At 39.4% G+C, this 10,514-nt stretch overlaps 1 pseudogene; it reads right to left on the bottom strand.

Annotated features, from left to right (window-relative positions):
* Positions 1-3,856: 3,856 nt before the first annotated feature.
* LOC141579511 (ferritin light chain pseudogene) lies at positions 3,857-9,437 on the bottom strand (annotated as a pseudogene).
* Positions 9,438-10,514: the final 1,077 nt, after the last annotated feature.

The raw sequence follows: 10,514 nt of genomic DNA, 5'->3' as shown, positions 1-10,514 counted from the left end.
TAAAAAAAACAATCCTGCCCTTTTGGAGTTTGCATCTTAGTGAGGGGAGATAGACAATAAATAGTAACAACAAATAAGCAAATTGTTCAGTATGTTAGACAATTATAAACACTGTGAAAAAAAATTGAGCAGACTTAAAGGGGATTGGAGGTGTGGGATATAGGGGTGGGAAATAATTTTAAACTGAATTTTCAGGGAGGCTTTCACTGAGAATAGAGCACTTGGAAACTACATGAAGGAGCCAGAGAAATAACTACAGGGGTATTTGGGTGAATAATTTGCTTAGAGAGGGAACAGCTACTGGAAGGGTCCTAAGGTGGGAGTACATCTGGCCTGCTCAGAACACAACGAGGAGACGGCTGTGTCTGGAGTGGAATGATAGAGGTGGGGCCATCACATGTAGAGCCTTGTGGGACACTGTAAAAACCAGGGCTTTTACTTCCAGTGAAGTTATTTAGGGGCACAGTGTATAACTATGGGAATAGTTACTAATTGCATAGTTATTTCAAGTCCTGTTTGGGCACTGAGAGTATAAATAGACCACAAAGCTAGATTCTCTGAGCCATCAGAAGCCTTTAAGAGAACTGAGTCCTCTTGCTCATCAATCCTTGAATTTTCTCCACAGCATTACCACCAGAGAGTCAACTTGCCTATTCTTGGGCACTCTGGTGACAGGGAGCTCCCATCTTCCCAGTGCAGCCCGTCTTTCTAATTCTGCTTAGTGGAAGAGTCTCTCATTTATTGAGCTGACATCTGACTGCCTGTCACTGCCATCTATCACCTTTATTTCTACTCCCTGGAGGCCTTTCAGAATAAGTCTAATCTTTCTTTCTTCCTCATGACAGCCCTTCAAATATTTGAAGACAGTTGCCACATCCCTAGAGTGTTCTCTTCCCCAAGCTGATAGACTCCGGTTCCTGATATCTTGTTTCATATGACAAATATGTATCCAGCATGTACTCTCTCTCCTCTGACTTTGCTCCAAGTCTACTTATTTAATGCCCAGAAAGGAGCCCAGAGATGCCTGGCTGGTAAAGACCAGGCTAGAGCCATCCCATCCTTGGCCTGGACCAAGTTCCAAGCTATAGCTGGGTGAGGGGAAAGACTTTAAAACCGATAGTTATGGATTCAAATCCCAGCTCTGCCCATTTAGTTTTGTGTGGCTCTGAAGAGTGGTTTAATTTCTCTGAACCTTTGTTTCTATGTCCATGAAGTTAAGATGATAATACTAATACCATGCCTTATTTTGTAACAAGTAAAGTGAGTGTTAATTCTACATCCAGGAGAGAGAGCTCTTCCTTTGTAATAGGGCATAAAGATGTAACTAAATTTATAACTCTCTCAGAGGATTATAGACACAGCTCTGCCATAAATATGACTCTCACAACTCATCTGAAGCTGAGGGGTCAGGGAAGACACTGTCCCTGAATGCTTGTAGCTATTCTGATGTGGAGAGTTAAGGAGAAGGCTGTGGTACATCTGGGTCATTATAGGACTGGCTATTTGGCCAAATTAAGCCTTTCTCTCCACCATCCTGGTGGAGAGGCTCCTCGTGTCTTGCATGGTCTATTGCACAAGGCAATCTCTTAACCAGTGCTCTGCCTCCAGTCTCAACTCCATTTATCTAGCTGTGATCTGATGATGACATTATACTCAAAGGCTCCCCTAGCTATCAGGCTCCTACATACTTCATACTCTAGTCTTAGTCAAACTTCCCAACCTCACATCCAGCTCACTCTTTGCTGTGGCCTTTCAAAATTATTTGCCATTCTCCTAAAACACCTTTCAGGTTCAAGCCTTCAATACTTTGCATGTGTTGTCAACTCTGCCGGAATTGCCTTTCTCTGTTTTTTTTTTGCTTAATGAAATCTCATCCATTCTTCAAGATCCACTCAGATAGCACTTCATTTATGAGGACTTCCCTGGTTTCTTCAGGAAGAGCTTATTACTCCCTCCCCTGTGCTCTTACTGCAACACTTGGCACATACCTGCATTGTATTATAATTGGTGTATTGTATTACAATGATTTGGTAATGCATCTTTCTCCTCCAAAAGAGGAGAAAGACTCAGCGTATTACTTTCCCAGGGGATGCCATAACAAAGTACCACAAACTGGCTTAAAACAACGGACATTTATTCTCTCACAGTCCTGAAGGCTAGAAGTCTGAAATAGAAGTGTCTGCAGGGCCATGAACCTTCTGAAGGCTCTAGAGAAGGATCCTTCCTGGTCTCTCCCTACTCCTGGTGATTGCTAGCAATCCTTGGTGATCCTTGTCTTGCAAGTGCATCACTCCAATCTCTGCCTCTGTTGTCACATGGTCTTCTTCTGTGTCCAAATCTCTCTCTTTTCTCCAGTCATAAGATTAGGGCCCACCTTACTACAATATGACCTCATTTAAACTTGATTACACCGGAAAAGACCCTATTTCCAAACAACATCCCCCTTTTAAAGGTTGGGACGGTGTTAGGACTTCAAAATATCAAAATTTGGGGTCACAATTCAACTTACAACAGTAGGTTTTCTATGTTTGTGTATTGTCACCACCTGGCTCCTAAGTGGTGCATAAAAACACTCACTCAGTGATGAAGGCATAAATGGTGAATGAAAAGAAGAATACGTTACCCCAATACACGTTCATTCTCTGTGTGCTGCCATCTATGCTAGGCCCTGTGGAGGTGCTGAGATCACAGAGGGGAACAAAATGTGGCTTCAGCCATCATTTGCTCCCCATGAGGCACTTGAGCTCCCAGCCGTGCTCTTTTGCAGTCCTCAGCTCACCCCACATTCTTTAGTTTTATTTTTTTATTTATTTATTTTTTTGCATTCTTTAGTTTTAAATAGACCTAGCAGTGTATCTGATGCCAGAGTGTTCATGACTAATTCAGGACCCTCCTGGCAGTGAGTTCAGGGGTGTGGGAATCCAGCTGGGACCCCCATTCCCCAAAGATCACTGGGTCCTGCTCCCACAGCATAGCTGTGGGGGGTTTACTCTCTGCATCTAAATGCAGAATAAATCTGTAGGCTCTTTTGAAACGAATTCCCACTTCTCCACCCCTCTTCTGCTCTGGGTTTTATTTCCTCACCTGTAAAGGGGGTTAGTACCCAGTTTCTCAAGGTGGCTGAGATAGTGGATCTGGAAGTAATTTATTATGCTACTTATTAGTTATTTAATACTCAAAATGTATTTTGGCACACATTCTTTCTATCCCTGTATTCTCACCCCTTGTCAAGTTGACCTTGCAGCTCCTCCCACCAAAATGTGGAGGCAATTCTCTTACTCCTTCATTATACCCTGACCATGTGGTTTGCACTGACCAATGAGAGAGTAGTAAATATGATGCAAATGCATGTTGAAAAGCACTTGGATATTGGTACTTGCTCTGTGGCTCTTGGTAGTCTTTTAAAAAAATTCCTTGGGATCCTGAAAATGCTGGACCCCACTTTCCTTCTGAATAGTCTCCGGAGTTCATAATTCTGAACTCATAATACGTCCTTCTCTAGAATTTCATAGTGTGTATTATGTGACAATCTCTTCATGTAACAGTGATTTTGTAATATATCCTATGGGAAATGGAAAGGGAGTTTAGTCAGTCTTTATACTAGAATGGCTGATCAAAACTTATTTTCCTGCTACTAAAGATACCAAAAAGAGTTTTAGTTTCACAAAATAAAGGTAATTTCAAGTAAATGTTTAGAGTGGTGATCAAATTTGACACTTCTATCAGTTTTTTTTTTTGTAAATGAGCTGTCAGATTTCAGGGCATTTCAGAATTTTCTTGTGTAATGACTAGTTTTAAATACTCAGTAACCAGCTTTTCACCAATGTCCTTGTTTTAGTGAATTTTGTGTTATCTTTGCAGATGTCACTACTTTATTTCTTAAACACAGACAAGAAAGAACATTAAGTGTTATTCCGAAGTGTTAATAGTTGTGGCTATTAAGATTTTAAAGCAAAAGAGAGAATTTCCTTTCAGACGTCATAATGAACGGTGGCATTCTTAAATAACAAATATTTCATAGGATTTATCAAGATAATTGCTGCTTTTAATCCATGAGCATTGGAGAAAATACTAAAATGAAAAAAGCAAATTTAACATTTATCCAAAAGATTTTATTAAGAATTAATCAAAAGAGAAAATGTGTATAAAATTAGGTGGTAAATAAAATAAACTAATCAGGCAGCAAGTAATAGTCCATTTTTGGAGATTTTATTTCGGATATGACAGTCCTGATAATTTGTTGTTTTAGAGCAAAAGAATCCAGTTTACGCTCACATATTGACCTTTATTATCATGTCTCTTTAGTTCTTTTTAGGCTAAAACAGTTCCTTAGTCTTTTCTTGACTTTTAAGACCTCGACAATTTTGAAATCATAGTGACTTATTTTGTAGAAATGTCCCTCAATTTCAGTTTGTCTGATTTTTCCTCATGACTAGATTCAGGTTATGTATCTTTGGCAGGAGTATTACAGGTATTAGGCTGTGTTCTTCTCAGTGCACCATATCAGGTAGCACATGGTTTCCATTCGTCCCAATGCTGATGATAATCACTTTGATCACTTTGATTAAGATGGTGTCTACAAGGCACCTCCACTGTAAAACAAATGTTTTCCCCTTTATAATTAGTAAGTACTTTATGTGGAGATATTTGAAACTATGCAAATATCCCATTCCTTATCAATTCACCCATAACTTCAATTTATTTGTTTATATCTGTATAAGTTCATGCTTCTTATTTTTACAATGTGTTAAAAAATCTTTTATTATCACTTTTTTTTGCAGTTTAAAAAACTGTGGTAAAATACATACTATAAAATTTAACCTCTTAAGCATTTTAAAGTGTACAGTTCAGCAGAGTTAACTATATTCACATTGTCATGTAACAGGTCTCTAGAATTTTTTCATCTTGCAAACCTGAAAAGGTGACACCTATACCCATCAAAAAACAACTCTCCCTTTCTCTCTACCCCAAGTCCCTGGCAACCACCATTCTACTTTTTGTTTCCATGATTCTGACAGGAAATTTGGAATCATGATTTTGACTGGGGACTACTCTGGATGTTTCATGAAAATGGAATCATACAATATTTGTCCTTTTGTGACTGGCTTATTTAATTCAGCATAATGTCCCCAAGTTTCATCCATGTGTAGCATGTGACAGGATTTCCTTCTTTTTTTTTTAAGATTGAATAATATTCCATTGTATGAATACATCACACTTTATTCATCTGTTGATGGACATTTGGGCTGCTTCCACCTCTTAAAATACTGCGAATAAGTGCTGCAAAAAACATGAGCGTGCAAAAGTTTCTTCAAAATGCTGCCTTCGATTCTTTTGGATATATACTCAGAAGAGGGATTGCTGGATCATATAGTAATTCTATTTTCAGTTTTTTAAGGAATTTTCATGCTGATTTCCACAGTGGCTGCACCGTTTTACATTCCTACTAACTGTACAAGAATTCTATATCCTTGTACATATCCTTCTGTATCCTTACCAATACTTATTTTATTGTTTTGGGGTTTTTTTTTTTTTTTGATAGTAGCCATCCTAATGGGTATGAGGTGATACCTCACTGTTGGTTTAATTTGAATTTCTCTAATGATTAGTGATGTTGAGCATCTTTTCATACGCATGTTGGCCATTCATTGAAGAAATGTCTATTCAGGTGCCCGGTCTTTTTTTTTTTTTTTTTTTGCTGCTAAAAGCTTTATTGTTTCTGTTTGGTCCAAGGCTTGGGACAGGGTCCCAGGGTAGTTAAAAAGCTGCCTGGTGACTGCATAGAGAGGCTTCAAGCAGAAGCCCTGACACCAGAGGGGCTCCACAAGGGCCGCTGGGTTGCAGATGCTCCTAGTCATGCTTGAGAGTGAGCCTCTCGAAGAGATAACTCACCCAGCCTAGCCTGGGGACCAGCCAGCCTGCAGAATTTAGTCAGGTGGTCGCCCATCTTCTTGATGAGTTTCACCTCCTTATCCAGGAAGTGGCTCTCCCAGAAGTCACAGAGGTGGGGGTGTCTGGGCGGGCAGAACCCAGGGCATGCAGACCAAAAAGGGCCTGGTTCAGGTTTTTCTCCAAGACAACAGAAGCTTCCATAGCATCCTGAGTATCACCTCACTCATCTCCTGATGGCTTCTGCATGTCCTGGAAGAGGGCGCAGCCACCGCATTGGTTTTGCATTTTCAAGAGACGCCTGGTGCCCTGGTGCTTCTCCTCAGCCAATTTGCAGAAAAGGGGGCCCACACCCTCCAGGGCCACATTGTCGTGGTCAAAATAGAAACCCAGAGAGAGGTCAGTGTAGGAGGCCCGCAGGTGCATGTTGACCAGGCAGTTCATGGCAGCCTCCATCTCAGGGGAATAATTCTGACGAATCCGGGAACTCATGGTTGATCAATAAGGAGTTAAGCTCAAAAAATGGTGTTGGCTGGTCCTGGAGGCCAAGGATAGCTGAGTGCATGGTTCTGAAGTTTGCGACTGGAAAAAAGGTTGAAGGGTGGTCGGAGGCTGGAACAAGGGGCGTCCTTGGGTTTGTTCTGTCCAAACACTGTTGAAGCAAGAGATCCGTGTGACCGCGGAACACACTGCCCCTCTGCCCATTCTTTAATCAGGTTAATTGCTTTTTTGTTGTTGAGCTATTAGAGTTCTTTACATATTCTAAATATTAACTCTTTATTAGATATATGATTTACAGTTTTCTCCTATTCCATAGTTACCTTTTTGCTCTGTTGATTATTTCCTTTAATGTGCAGAAGTTTTTAGGTTTGATGTGGTACCACTAATCTATGCTTGCTCCTGTTGCCTATGCTTTTTGTGTCATAGCTAAGAAATCATTGCCAAATCCAGTGTCATCAAGTTTTTCTCCTGTGTTTTCGTCTAGGAATTTTGTAGTTTTAGGTCTTACATTTATGTCTTTAATCCATTTTGAGTTAAACTTTATATATGGTGTTAGGTGAGGGTCCAGCTTTATTCTTTTCCTGCTGGATATCCAGTTTTTCTAACACCATTTGTTGAAGAGACTGTCCTTTCCCCCATTGTGGTCTAGGCACCCTTATTGAAGACCATTGGACCCTTTATGTGAGGGTTTGTTTCTAGGCTTTCTATTCTGTTTTGTTAGTCTATGTGTCTGTACCATCACTTTTTTGTTGCCCAAACTGTCCCCAATTTGACCAGGAGAGCACCCATTCTAGCTGGCTTCTGGGTAGTTTTGATGTGTCTCCATCATTCTTTGAGAACTTCCTTGCTTTCTGGCATGAGATGTTCTGTTCTCACCATTCACTTTGCCTGTGACAACCTCAAAATCAGCCACTTCTCTAGGGAGCCCTGATTCCTTTTAGTGGATGTGATATTTAAAAGCCAAGATCTAGATGCTAAGCATCCTCTTGGTATTTAAGTGTCACTGTTCCCAGTCCCTCTCAGTGAATAGAGATAGGAAATGTGTATGTACATAAAACTCCAATCCAAAACCACAGGGTTAATTCTAGTTTTCATCCTTTCTGTATTTTTAACTCTCTTCTCAGACAGGGGAAACCTGTCTTCTATTTTCCTTTTTTTTTTTTTTTTTTCCCAGTCTTTCTTTCCCCAACTATTTGGGCTGGGATGGGGGGATTGATAATTAGGTTTTTTTTTTTTTGATTTTCTTATTTAATGGAGGTCTGGGGATTGAACCCAGGACTTCATGCATGCTAGGCGTGTGTTCTACCACTGAGCTATGCCCTGTCCCCCCACTTTTTTCCTATTTAATCAGCCCCCTCCCCAGTATAACCAGTCTCCCATCTCCATTGCTACTCTGTTACCCACATAGATACCTCTTCTCTCTGATTGGGCTCTACCACCCCACACAAGGCCACTCCCTGCATGTATGCCCTCCTCACACCTGCTTAGCCTCTGGCTCCTCAGGCTAGGTTATTTCCATACATGGATACCCTCCTCATCCTACAGGCTTTGGTGGCCCACAAAGGTATTCTTCACCTTACTCAGGCTCTGACTCCCCATACGAAGATGCAACCCATCAAGGACCCCTTCCTTATTCACTTTGGGCTGTTCCTCCAATTGGACACCTTGGACTTTAATGTCTCCCTTCCCATCCTGCACCATACACACACACACACACACCCCAGGCTACCCCTTCCACAGATACCCTGCTCATGTCATTTGGGCTCCAAAAGCATATGTAAGGCTGCCCCCATGTGGGCAGCTTCATCACCCAGCTTGGGCTCTGACATACCACACTAGGCCAGCTACCTGCACGGCCTTCCTCTTCACCCTGCTCAGGTGGAGCCAGGTCATCCTTTTCTATTTTCTGGTAAGTATTGTGTAATTGGTGGCATTTCTTCCTTAAATGTTTGAAAGAATTCACCTGGTGGTTTCTTTGTGGGAATTATGGAATTTGATTTCTTTCATAGACACAGGGCTATTCATTCACTTTTCTTCTCATGTCAGTTTTGGTAAGTTGGTTTTTGCCCTAGGAGTTTGTTCATTGCATCTAAATTTTCAAGTTTATTAGCATAATTTGCTCGTTAAATCCTCTTATATTTTAAATTATGCAAACCTTGTATTAATTTCCCCCTTTTCATTCCTCCTACTGGTTTTACCTTCTCTTGTCAGTCTCCTTATCTCTCTCTCCCTTTGTCTCATTAGGGGTTTATCTATTTTAATGTCTTTTCCAAGTGCCAATTGTTGGCTGTATTGATTATCTGTTGATTCACTAATTTCTGCATTTATCTCTATAATTGTCTTCCTTCTATTTTTTTTAAAATTTTGCTGATGTTTTGGTATCTTACTGAGGTAGCTGCTTAGACAGGGGGTAGCAAACTTTTTCTGTAAAGGGCCAGATGGTAAATATTTTAGGCTTTGTGAGTCATACAGTTATCTGTTGTTACTATGCTGTTAGAGTAAAAAAGCAGCACAGATACACATAAATGAATGGGTGTGGCTACGTACCAAAAAAATCTTGATTTACAAAAACAGGGAGAGGGCCAGATTTTGCTGACGCTTGGCTTAGAACAAGAGATCCTTTATAAACTTGTTCCCATATCTATTATTTCTCTTGCCTTTTTGTTCATGTCTTGCCTTTTGGTAAATCAGGTTATTTTTGATTGAGTTCCAGAAATGCATTTGAAGGACTGTAGATAACTTGAAGCTCTGAATGATGTTAATCTTCCTCCAGATAATTTATTTTTGCTACTGCCAGGCAGATAGATTAATGTCACCTGTAGTCCCTTTAATCCAAAAAGGGATTGAGATCATTTGAAGCTGGATGAGTCCTTTTGGGTCCTAAATGAAAATTTGAGGTGTATATTTTTTCCTTGCAGCTTGACTCTAATTTTTGTCACTTCAGCACCATGAATCTGTTAAAAACTGTATTTAGCTTCTAGCTCTCTTGACTTCTACTTTCAGAAGTGGCAGAAAGAAACGATCTCAAATGCCAGACCCATATCTCCTTTCTGAGATTTCTAACCCTGAGATTCCTCATACATTGATTGATTTCTGATGCTTTCTAACAGATATATAATTTCTCCCGCTTTTCCAATTGTTTGTAGTGAGAGTAACTCTAAACCATTTATTCTAAAAAAACAAAACAAAACAAAACAAAAAAAACCCACCATCTATTCTGCCATTGCTGGAAACAGAACTTTCTTTGTACTTCCGAGTACACAATGTGTCTTTTCAATGTATAGATTTGAGTCTTCAGTTCAGGAAACTGTTGATTTTTCTACTTAGAACTCCAATTATGAATGTTAGGCTTTTTTTTCCCCTGCCTTTCTCCTATTTCTGTAATTTAAAAATCCTTTTTAAAAAGCAATAATTTTTTTTTTTCTAGTTGAAGTATAGATGATTGAAAGCAGTAATTTTTAAACGTTTAAAAGTACACTTTTCCATTTGCAACAACATGGATGGACCTAGAGGGTTTTATGCTCAGTGAAAAAAGTTAGCCAGAGAAAGACAAATATTCTACATTATCAGTTTTAAGTGGAATCTAAAAAATAAAACAAATTAACATATATAACAAAATAGAAACAGACACAGATATAGAGAACACGCTAGTGGTTACCAGTTGGGAGAGGGAAGGGGAGAGAGGTAGAATGCGGTAGGAGATTAAGAGGCACAAACTACTATGTATAAAATAAATAAGCTACAAGAATATATTGTATAGTGCAGGGAAATATAGCCATTATTTTGTAGTAACTTTAAATGGAGTATAATCTATAAAAATATTGAACTACAGTGTTGTCTACCTGACATTAATATTGTGAATCAACTAAACTTCAATAAAAAAATTTTAAAATAAAACATAAAAATAAATTGAAAACACTTTTACCTCACTGTGCTTTCAATTTTATTTTCATTTCTGTTATGATTTTGCTTTTTCTTTTATTTCTTTCCTCAGCCTGTCATTTCATATTTCATCTTTTTCTGTTATATGGCCATCTATATTCTCGTATTTTTGCATTGATTTTTTTTCTACTATAGCAGTAACTGTCCCTTGTCTACTGATTTTAATTCATGGCAAATGTTTG

The sequence above is a fragment of the Camelus bactrianus genome, chromosome 12 (assembly GCF_048773025.1).
Source record: "Camelus bactrianus isolate YW-2024 breed Bactrian camel chromosome 12, ASM4877302v1, whole genome shotgun sequence".
Taxonomy (NCBI): domain Eukaryota; kingdom Metazoa; phylum Chordata; class Mammalia; order Artiodactyla; family Camelidae; genus Camelus; species Camelus bactrianus.
The sequence above is the reverse complement of the archived record's forward strand: the minus strand, read 5'-3'. Positions and strand labels throughout refer to the sequence as shown.